The sequence below is a fragment of the Venturia canescens genome, chromosome 7, assembly GCF_019457755.1.
Source record: "Venturia canescens isolate UGA chromosome 7, ASM1945775v1, whole genome shotgun sequence".
In the NCBI taxonomy this organism is placed as follows: domain Eukaryota; kingdom Metazoa; phylum Arthropoda; class Insecta; order Hymenoptera; family Ichneumonidae; genus Venturia; species Venturia canescens.
The window spans coordinates 7,076,407-7,085,770 of NC_057427.1; the positions used below are offsets into that span (position 1 = coordinate 7,076,407).

The following is a 9,364-nucleotide window of genomic DNA, read 5'->3' on the forward strand; positions in this document are numbered from 1 at the left end:
GTCGAATCCTTGGAACTTTATGACAAAATGTGTTTGAATCAAAATCATGTGAAAGCAGCTCCATTTTTCTGTCCTTAAAAAAATCACCCTTTTTTTTATTGCTACTAATGTTCATGTTTTTCAATGAAATTTTCATAACATTCAACATTAGCTCATCACTCATCAAAATAGATTCATCATTTGTTATGTAGTCTAACATGGTGGCAAATTCTTTATTCAACCTGCACCTCCCTCGTCGAAAGCTTTTAGCTGCGTAACATTGAAAAATATTAATCTTAGTGGCGTAACGTCATGTGCATTTTTTTAAGGTATTTTTTGCACTGGTCAGATAATGAAAGATTATGGTGAAAGTTTTGAAAATTACTGATTCGTTGCACCCAGTCAGAATTATCGCCGTCATACAAATTGTTCAATAAACTTTAAGAAAATTTACCAAAACATAAGAGTGTAGAAAAAATAGATTTAAAAAATGGCAATACACAAGTACAAATTGAGTCGTTGGAAAAATTTATTGATTTTAATTGAAATGAAATCAGACTCAACCATTTTGACTTGAATTCAAATTAAAAAGTGAATGCAGAGTTTCAACAATATTCTATTTCGTAATTTGAATTAATTTTCATTATTTTATGTTGCAGGAAAAAGTCATGCATGGAATGGCTATGTTTTTCGGTCTATTGGCATTTCCTACGTACATTGCAGTCAACATCAAGAATTACCGTGGATAATAAGTTTTCAAAATGTTGCTGACCCCTTCAAAACGGATCAGGCTAGTGAATTTGGCATAGCCACTTGATTTGACACTTAGTGCTCTCTGCCACAAATTTCCATTCGTGTAATAAATTATTGAGACTATGAAGAACGAATAAACAATTGGTTCGTATTACGCCCTGGTTCGTTATTTTATGTTTACAATTGTGAACCCTTTTAACTTCAATTCAACTTTAATTGTTATCGTGTCAACGACAATTAACTACAAAATATTTTTATTTTAATGAATCACATTCTTATTTACGTCTTTTTTTGGCAACAAAAATAGTTGTAACCTCTTTTTTTGGAAAATGATAATAAGTTTCCATAGGCAGTTTTTGGTGGAATAAATTTTAATCTCTATATTCTTGAATAATTGTAGTATCATTCTATAAATTATGCTGAAGAATTTACTTGGATATTTATCTGTTATTTTTGAATTCATAATCTTTTGCAATTTTTGTCCGCGTTCTCCTTAATATAATTATCTCATTACAATTTATACCTTTATTTGAAAAAATATCCTAGAGTTTCACTTTTGATTTGGAAACATTAACGAACCATCTCGAAATTGTAGGGGTTTTAATGAATAAGTATTACTTGCTAGAATCGAAACGTATATACCTGATAAAAAAAATATTAACATGACCAAGGTTAACTTGGGGAGATTAGTTTCGAAAAAAATGATAACCATTAAATTTTCTAGGCGAAATTTCATGCTTTTTCATTGCTATAAAGATTGTTTGACACGACTTAAATTTGCAAACATTTCGTAACGCTCAAAGAAATAAGCCGGTAGAAAATAAAAAATCACTGACGAATCACATTGATTTAAAATTGTTCACCGAATTGATCAATTTTCGTAATTTAATGATTCGTTAGTGATCGATGAACAGAGATCGATACAATTTCCTTAACTCATATATTCCTCTACACTTGGGAAATGGAAATTCACTCGAGTTCTTTGTTACTATGCAAAACGGTCCTGCCGCCATTTTGATCCTACGAGACCGGCAAGGATCTCTCAGGCCTCTCAGCACACTCGTACAAAAAGCATTGGGGTGAAAAAAAACTTAGTAACTTTTCTACTTACTTTCAAAAATTTATACGCCCTACTTCCACCGTAGTGAATCGAATTTCCTGAAAATAAAGAAAAATTTTATCAGAAATTTTCCAAAAGGGATTTGTTCATGGTTTTTACTGTGACACGACTCATCGTCTGGAAAGACGTTTCTTCTGTACGTGGAACTGATTTTTAGAAGTGTTCGTTGGAAAAAAATCCTCTGTTCGCACGCTCCGCACGCGTACGCACTCTGGCGATACATGGAAGCAAAATTTTCTCGAGATTGTGTCTGCTTACAGCGGTCCTATCACGAAATTCTTATCGATACTTGCGATAAGAAAACTTTTATAACGAAAGAGGAACGGACCAACGCGACTATATTACAACCGCTAAATCATATTCTTAATTTATCAATAAAACTCAAGTTTTTTTCAAATACGTTGAGACGCGCGCATAATTGACCGATCGACGAAATTTTAAGTTTGTCAAACTGTCGGAAAGACAACAACGCCAACACTGTGCTTTACGAAATATCCCCGAACACTTCGATCGCCATCTGCGTGTTACGAGCCCGAACACATCTTTCAGTCTTCGACAGACCGTCGTGAAATTATATCCGATTATTTATTTTCCTCCAAAATGCTTCGCGCCAGTAAACTTTTAACGAATATTCCGAAATCGGTAAATGTTGTCGCAAGAGGAGAAACCAGCATGACCACTCCACCTCGTGTGCGAATCTCCATAACGGTAAGTTTTTCCTCAATGTGTATATACATGTATTTATTTTACGTGCACGAAACAAAATTTAGGGGGAATTCGGCCGGGCACTTTGAGCACGTATAAATTCGATTCCCATCGTCCACTCAGTTCACGTAACACAAGACAAATGTATATCTATATACACTGATATTCCTATTATAACGCGTAAATATGATTTCGCCCAAACCATAATTTTTACGGAAAAAACAGGGCGTTGGAATAATAAAGCCTCATGACTGTGACGCCTTCCGAGCCTACTCGAAGACTGTCCATATAATTCTCCCAACTCTCGTCGAGTTTTTTTTCGCCCGACCTTCAGCCGCTCAGGTCAAATTTCGTATTTATTGATTTATTCTCATCAAACACCAAGAACTTTTGAATATCCTTTATTTTCCCGTCAACTACTTAATTATTCGTCTCGATCCTCGATCGTCGCAGCGTGTAAACATTTTATTTATAATTATGACGGTTATGTTTGTGATCTCTTGTTATGGGTCTGAAGAGAAAGGGGATGGGCAAAAAAGAGAGGGGAGACTGCGTAACGCGTGTTACATGTTGAATACCCGGCGCACATTATTTCCCGATCCCCGAGCGCGAAGATCGTAAAGCCGATAATGATTAGTAATTGATTTTCACACCTTTTTTGTAACAACTTAAAAATGGGAACAAGTTAGCACTATAATTTACGTTTATCGTTTTGTACAATCGTATAACCGGGCTTTGCGGTGAAAATTCATGTATTTCAGAGCGGATCGATGGTGGGGGGAGAATGATCGTAGAATTTTGGGGCGAAGGGAAGGGAAGGAAACGCGAGGCAGTTTTCGTGCCTCGCACGTGCTGTGTGGCGCTTCGCGTTCTTACGATCTTTGGAATAGGAACTACCATAAATGTCCGATGAAAATTGTTTTTTTAAGGTTAAGGATTAAGGTAGTTGGATTAGATTTATACCAAAATCTCGCAATATTATTTCGTACTTTATCGAATTTTTATTAGCAAAGTTTTCGTCATACGCGAATGACGAAAAACAGTTCCAAGATTTATAAAGCGTAACGTGACACATTTAATACGAGTGCTTTATGTATATTCACTTCGCATTTTTTCAATTTTAATCCCACTTATGAGAAATGCTGTACTCGAATTTTTTAAATTCTCAGAATTCTCCTTGAATACTTCACTAACGCGTAAATTTATTTCGCGTTCGTTACAATGACCTCGCGTACGTACAAAGGGCGCATAGCAATAAAAAGAAACAATGGCGCTGCGGTTCGTTGACTTTTTGCTATCCTCGTCGCGCGCGCATTTTTAGAGCATCGGAACAAGCGGAGACTTCAAGCGCCCGAGTATTAAAAAAAATCTAAATATACATGTGCCACGCAATCGTTACATAACACGTGACATGTAAAATATGAATCTCGCGTAGTTCCTGAATTCCTCACGAGAATTTTTTTCCTTTTTTTTTATCAATCATGAGATACCAGGATTACAATTTGAGAATTTAAAAAAATATCTTTTTTCAATAATTTTATCGTTACGTGTTTTGACAAATTTCTAAGTTTTCGTGTATTTTGTTTTTTTTTTTTTTTTTTTCACTGATTTCCGTGTGTATTTATATACGAATTTTTCGAAAACTTTGCCAATTCGAAGTACGAGTCGGCCAATGAGAGGAATCGAACGCGCGCGCGTACACGCTTGGCGATTAAAGTAAATAAATTTTCATTCGAAGTCGGAACTGGCTTGGGAATCGAATCAAGAGCAGGGCGCATTGAGAATCCTTAAAAAAAACGTTCATCTATTAAAAAAACTGTGGTTTTTTAACTTTCTCAGGAAAAAGTACTCCATGGATTGGTTTTCACTGTCGGCGTATTGGCATATCCGGCGTACATATCTGTGAACATCAAGCACTATCGAGGACCCGTCGAGGAATAATCGCGAATTGGAGAATCGATGCGCCATCTGTGTTCCAAACGCTGAAATGTGGAAGCCATTCGTTTCCTGGTAGTAAATCAATTGTTCGGGTATTTCGGATTCCTCGTGGCAATTCACCATTAAATTGATGTGATCTTATCCAATCGTGTAAAGTTCTTTCACCATCAGCTGATTTTGCCTACCAATAAATAACACGCGTCCAATCGATCAATCGATTTTCCTTCGATTCCTCGTCTTTCGTCGTTTATTTCTGCACTCGAAGTTTCGTAACTTTGAGAATTTGGGCTCGGAGCCTCCTGGGATTTTCGACAAGGAGAAAATTGAATTTTAGTAGTTTCTTCATCTACTTTCGTCAGAATTCGTGGAGAACAAAATTTCCGTCACATCGCTGAAACAAAATGGAAGAAAATCGACAAAGCAGGTCCCCAAAAACGTCTCGACTTTTCGAAAGCTCTTTTATACACAAGCAAATCCTCATGTCCGCCATTGTTATTCAGAGAATTTTTATTCATGATGATTCGAGAGTTTTGGGCTTGCCCTAACCTCGTCCGGAAGCTTGCGAAAGGCCTCTCGAAGTTTTACCATAGAAAAATAGCCTGCCGCGTCGAAACGCCGGAGGTTCAGGGTTAAGGAAAACTGCAATCGTCGTTAATCTCTCGGCGTTCCTTTTTCGTAACAAAAACCCTGTTGACCGTAAATTCGCGTTCCCCCAACTTCGAGATCTTTTTTCAGAGCGAGCTTTAGTCAAGGGTAAACATCGGTAAATCCTTTCAGGCATAAATTCTCACTATATATGTGTACACCTCAACATCGAAGCCGTTAAATTTCCACGAAAAATTCACGAACTCAACGTCCCATAAATAAATCAGTTCGTAGATAGCAAACTTCAACTTCTTAAAATACACCGAAGACTTTCGATTTTCGCTAAATGTACAGAGTTTGTGAAAAAAAAATTCATTTTTCGATCACGAGTTCGAAACAGCGATGACAGTTTCATCAACGAGCAGAAAATCCAATTTTTAAAACGATTGTAACGATTTATTTCGATAAAATTACGTTAGATTTATCAATCGCACAATTTTTCACACGAATATTCGAATAACATTAATAAAATTGAATATATTATCCTCGCATTCCTTCTCTTTCCATTTCCCTGTCTTATTGCTACACCCACATACACAATATATTGTTACACAGTTAAGAATAGAAATGTGAAAAATCAAAATCACAAAAAACTTTTCGAAATTGTCACTGAAGTATGTTGAACTCGCCTCGAACGAAAAGTTGAAAAAATCGTTGTTCAAATGAGCGGTTCTGACATCTCGCTGTGAGCTTTCTTAGCAGGAAATTTCTCGTAACACAACAGTGCTGTGTGTATCGAAATAACAACGTTACACAAGGGATACGTTTCTCGGTATCGTGCGATCTTTGACTCAATCATGATATACGATATATCTGCGAAATATGTATCATGATATATGACGATAATTGGGAGCATGTATCACTGTTCTGTAAACATTCCCAATTACGATGCATGCAAACATTATTCTGCTGGAATCCCCGAACCCGCTTCGATGAGTTCAGGAGTTTGTACGGGATTTCAAGGGAAACAGAAAGTTCGTTGTGTCCAATTAATCGATCGACTTGTAGGGATGTTGATTTGATATCCAATGAAGGAGCACCAAAAAATTCGCGCACTTTTCGATAGCATATGTTTCGAGGGTTTCTCAAACCGTCGAATAAGCGATTCAGAATAAAAAACGCGGGCAGCTTTTTTTTATTTGTGTCATACTCAAATTTTTCATTTGAATTGTTTTCACTGTGCTGCAGGAGTGCGATGAAAATTTAATTTACAAGAAAAACTGAGCGATCGTGGATTCGCAACGAGTTGAGAATCGAAGAAAGTGAGGTTAGGTTCGGCGCTCTCGTCGGCTTCTGCGCGCCGGCACGCCAAATGTGTCGGTGTCCGAAAATCGAAACTCTTTCGTAACGAAGTGCTCGATCACACCGTGAAATTCTATTGTTACAAAAACGGAATTCTGAATATCCAAGTTTTGGGAACAGGTGCGAAAAATATTTGTCGAAATCAGAGAATCGAGTTCGGAAGTCGGATTCCTCGTCACGATCGTGCGTCCTCATTCGATGAACAGTGTTACAGGGAAAAAGTGTACGATTTATTGAGAACTTTGCTCGATCGATTTTCCATAAATTTTGCTTTTCGATGGGTAGAAAAAATCTGCGTTCGCTGTCGAGCTGAATCGATCCCAGTCGGAATTGATTTAATAATCTTTATACAGTAGATAGAAGGATAAAAAAAATGGGCTGTCTCGCGTGACGGCGAATGCCTCGTATACGATCAGGGTGATGGAAAAATACGTTTAAATCAAGTAGTGACTCAGGACGACTATGCTTCGTGGCACGTTATCTCGATGAAAATCATGTCCCTCAACGAGTTTGACGTACGGAGTAAAAAGAATAGAAAAAAAAAGGAAAAACAACGAAAGAGAAAGCGAGAAAAAGAAAGAATGCAAAACAAGCTCGCAACTCTTTTTCAATGCGGGAAAACTAGTATCTGTGCGCGATGGGGAATGAGTTGGCGTGTGGGTCATGGAAATTGAAATGCGAAATCGATGCCGAATGGGTCTCGCTATAAACGGACTTTTTCGTATTTCACATGTGTGCATGTGTTACCGCCTGTTCTGTACATCGGGTGGCAAAAGAATCGTGAGTATACCATTCAAATTTTTAGCCATTTTGTTTTGGGTTTTTTGTTTGTGAAGCCATGGATCGAAGGGTCGAAAATAAATACGAAATTTTTTTCTCCGACCTGCCGGTGAAATGAACATTTTTCCTAGTTTCGAACTTTCGTGTTGACGACCGTTCCGACATTTTTTTAACCGTTCAAGCATAACCTAAAAAAGTGTGACCCATGCAGGAATTTGAAAAAATGTCGATTATTTATCGGTGAATGGTCTTTTGAACGTCGAGCAGGGAAAAATGGCCGAGTAATTTATTCTCTGAAACTGTACGATCGCGGTTTCGCAGCGTTGATTTTAGAGGTTATTTTCGAGACACCCCGCGTACATATCACATATATGAATGCTCACGTATCCGAAACATCGGCGAGAGACGTTTTTCCGCTAGCATCGGAAAATTATAAAAGATCGGGTATGAGAATGGTGGAGGAGGGAAGGGGCGGGGAGTTCACGGGTAAAACGAACACAGCTCGATGAGTTAAATGTGCATTGAAGCAAGGGGAATGCAACCAATATTTTTTAACGATATCAAGTAACCGTGAAATAACATCGGAGAGAATTTTGCTTGGACCAATCTTTTTCATATTTCTGCAAGCGACGTTGTAGTTTCCAATCGTTTTGTGTACATCAAACCGATCGAAAATTCAACGTAAGTACGCTCGAGCATTTTCCAAGCAGAAATCTCCGCTCTGCGGCCGATGCGCTTTCTGTGTGTGTTATTCGTCTCGCCATTTTTTCCACGTCTCTTTTCTACAGTGTAAGCTTATCACTTCAAAATAAACAGGAGCGAATCTCGTTTCGAAGCTCATCGTCGTATCGAAGAGTCTGAAATAACCTTTAAGAATATTTCCGTAAAATTTGTTCGAATGAAAAACATCTGAGTTGACGGCCAGCAATCCCATTATTTTTTCGTCCTCAAAATCGATCAATGTTCTCGATGAAAGCCCCAAAAAATTGCAGTAAATTGTAGAATTCGTCGAGAGCGATGTACGAGCTTGGAACTAAACCGCGTAGCTTTTATTATTGCCAATCAATTGCGGTAAAAATATTCCGTCTCCCGTTCCACTACAATGAAAAAAGCCAACGAAAAAAAAAAAATATATATATATTCGAGGGTTAACTCGATCGTGAAAAATGTACGAAAATCGAATTTTATCGAGCCCAACTTTTCGGGTAACTGAGCCGAGATGACATCACATATAAAGCAAAAAAAAATACAAAAAGATCAATACCAGAAACGAAAAATAATATTTACGAGTTTAGAGATCACGAAATAAGTGTGAAAATTTAAAAAAGACAGTCGGTTCGCTATCGAACTGGTCAACACCGGTAAATATAAAAAATCCCTCGATCCTTGCGGTTGAGCTGGGCTGAAAATCAGGAGGAAATAAAATCGCGAATAAGAAGAAAAAAGAAAAAATACGAAAGGAAGGAGTGAGGAAAAGAGTCCTCGTGTCATTGCGGGAGTGGGTGGATATCGCGTCGCGCGAGAAGAAAAATAAGTCTCGGAGTATAGTGCGAGGTGCTTTGATAAGGTATGAAGTACGAGGGCTGAATGTGACAGGGGAGATTTGCCGGAGTACATAGCGAGAGCGAGACGAGAGTTTGGCTACATAAAAGCGCGGGAAAGAGGAGCGAGACGCTATGTGGACGCGCGAAGAGGAGAGAAGGCTTAGAGGGCGTAAGTGAGTCGGCACATGAGAGAGCAACTTTTTAGATATAGAGCGTCTTCCGCCGACGTATACATGTATCTCTATGTGCATAAATATACATCATTGGAGTCTCTACTTGAATAGCGTTGAATACACATTCCCTTTCTCCCTCGATCCTCCCATTTTCGTCCTCTCTCGCAGCGCAGCAGTCTCTTCCCCGATGTTTTTCTCCCGCTCTTTATCACCTTCCTTTTTCACCATCTTCCTTTCCCTTTTTCGCACCTCGCGCTCCTTGTTTTTCTCTTTTTCTTACACACTTCGGGTGACGAAACCGGAAGCTATGTGAATCCTATCACGTTAGTTACCATAGCTGAGGCTGCTACGACGGTAAAGCGACGACGAGCAGCGACACGGCGCGCCCCCTCCTCCCTGCACGTACAAGTTCGTACTGACGACAA

The 9,364-nt window shown here is 38.5% G+C and overlaps 1 long non-coding RNA gene across 1 annotated transcript; it reads left to right on the forward strand.

The window, feature by feature from the left end:
• The first annotated feature begins 1,882 nt into the window (after window positions 1-1,882).
• On the forward strand, window positions 1,883-4,705 carry LOC122414146 (uncharacterized). Its single transcript, XR_006261707.1, has 2 exons — window positions 1,883-2,560; window positions 4,397-4,705. It is a non-coding gene; the product is annotated as an uncharacterized lncRNA (long non-coding RNA).
• The last annotated feature ends 4,659 nt before the right edge of the window (window positions 4,706-9,364 follow it).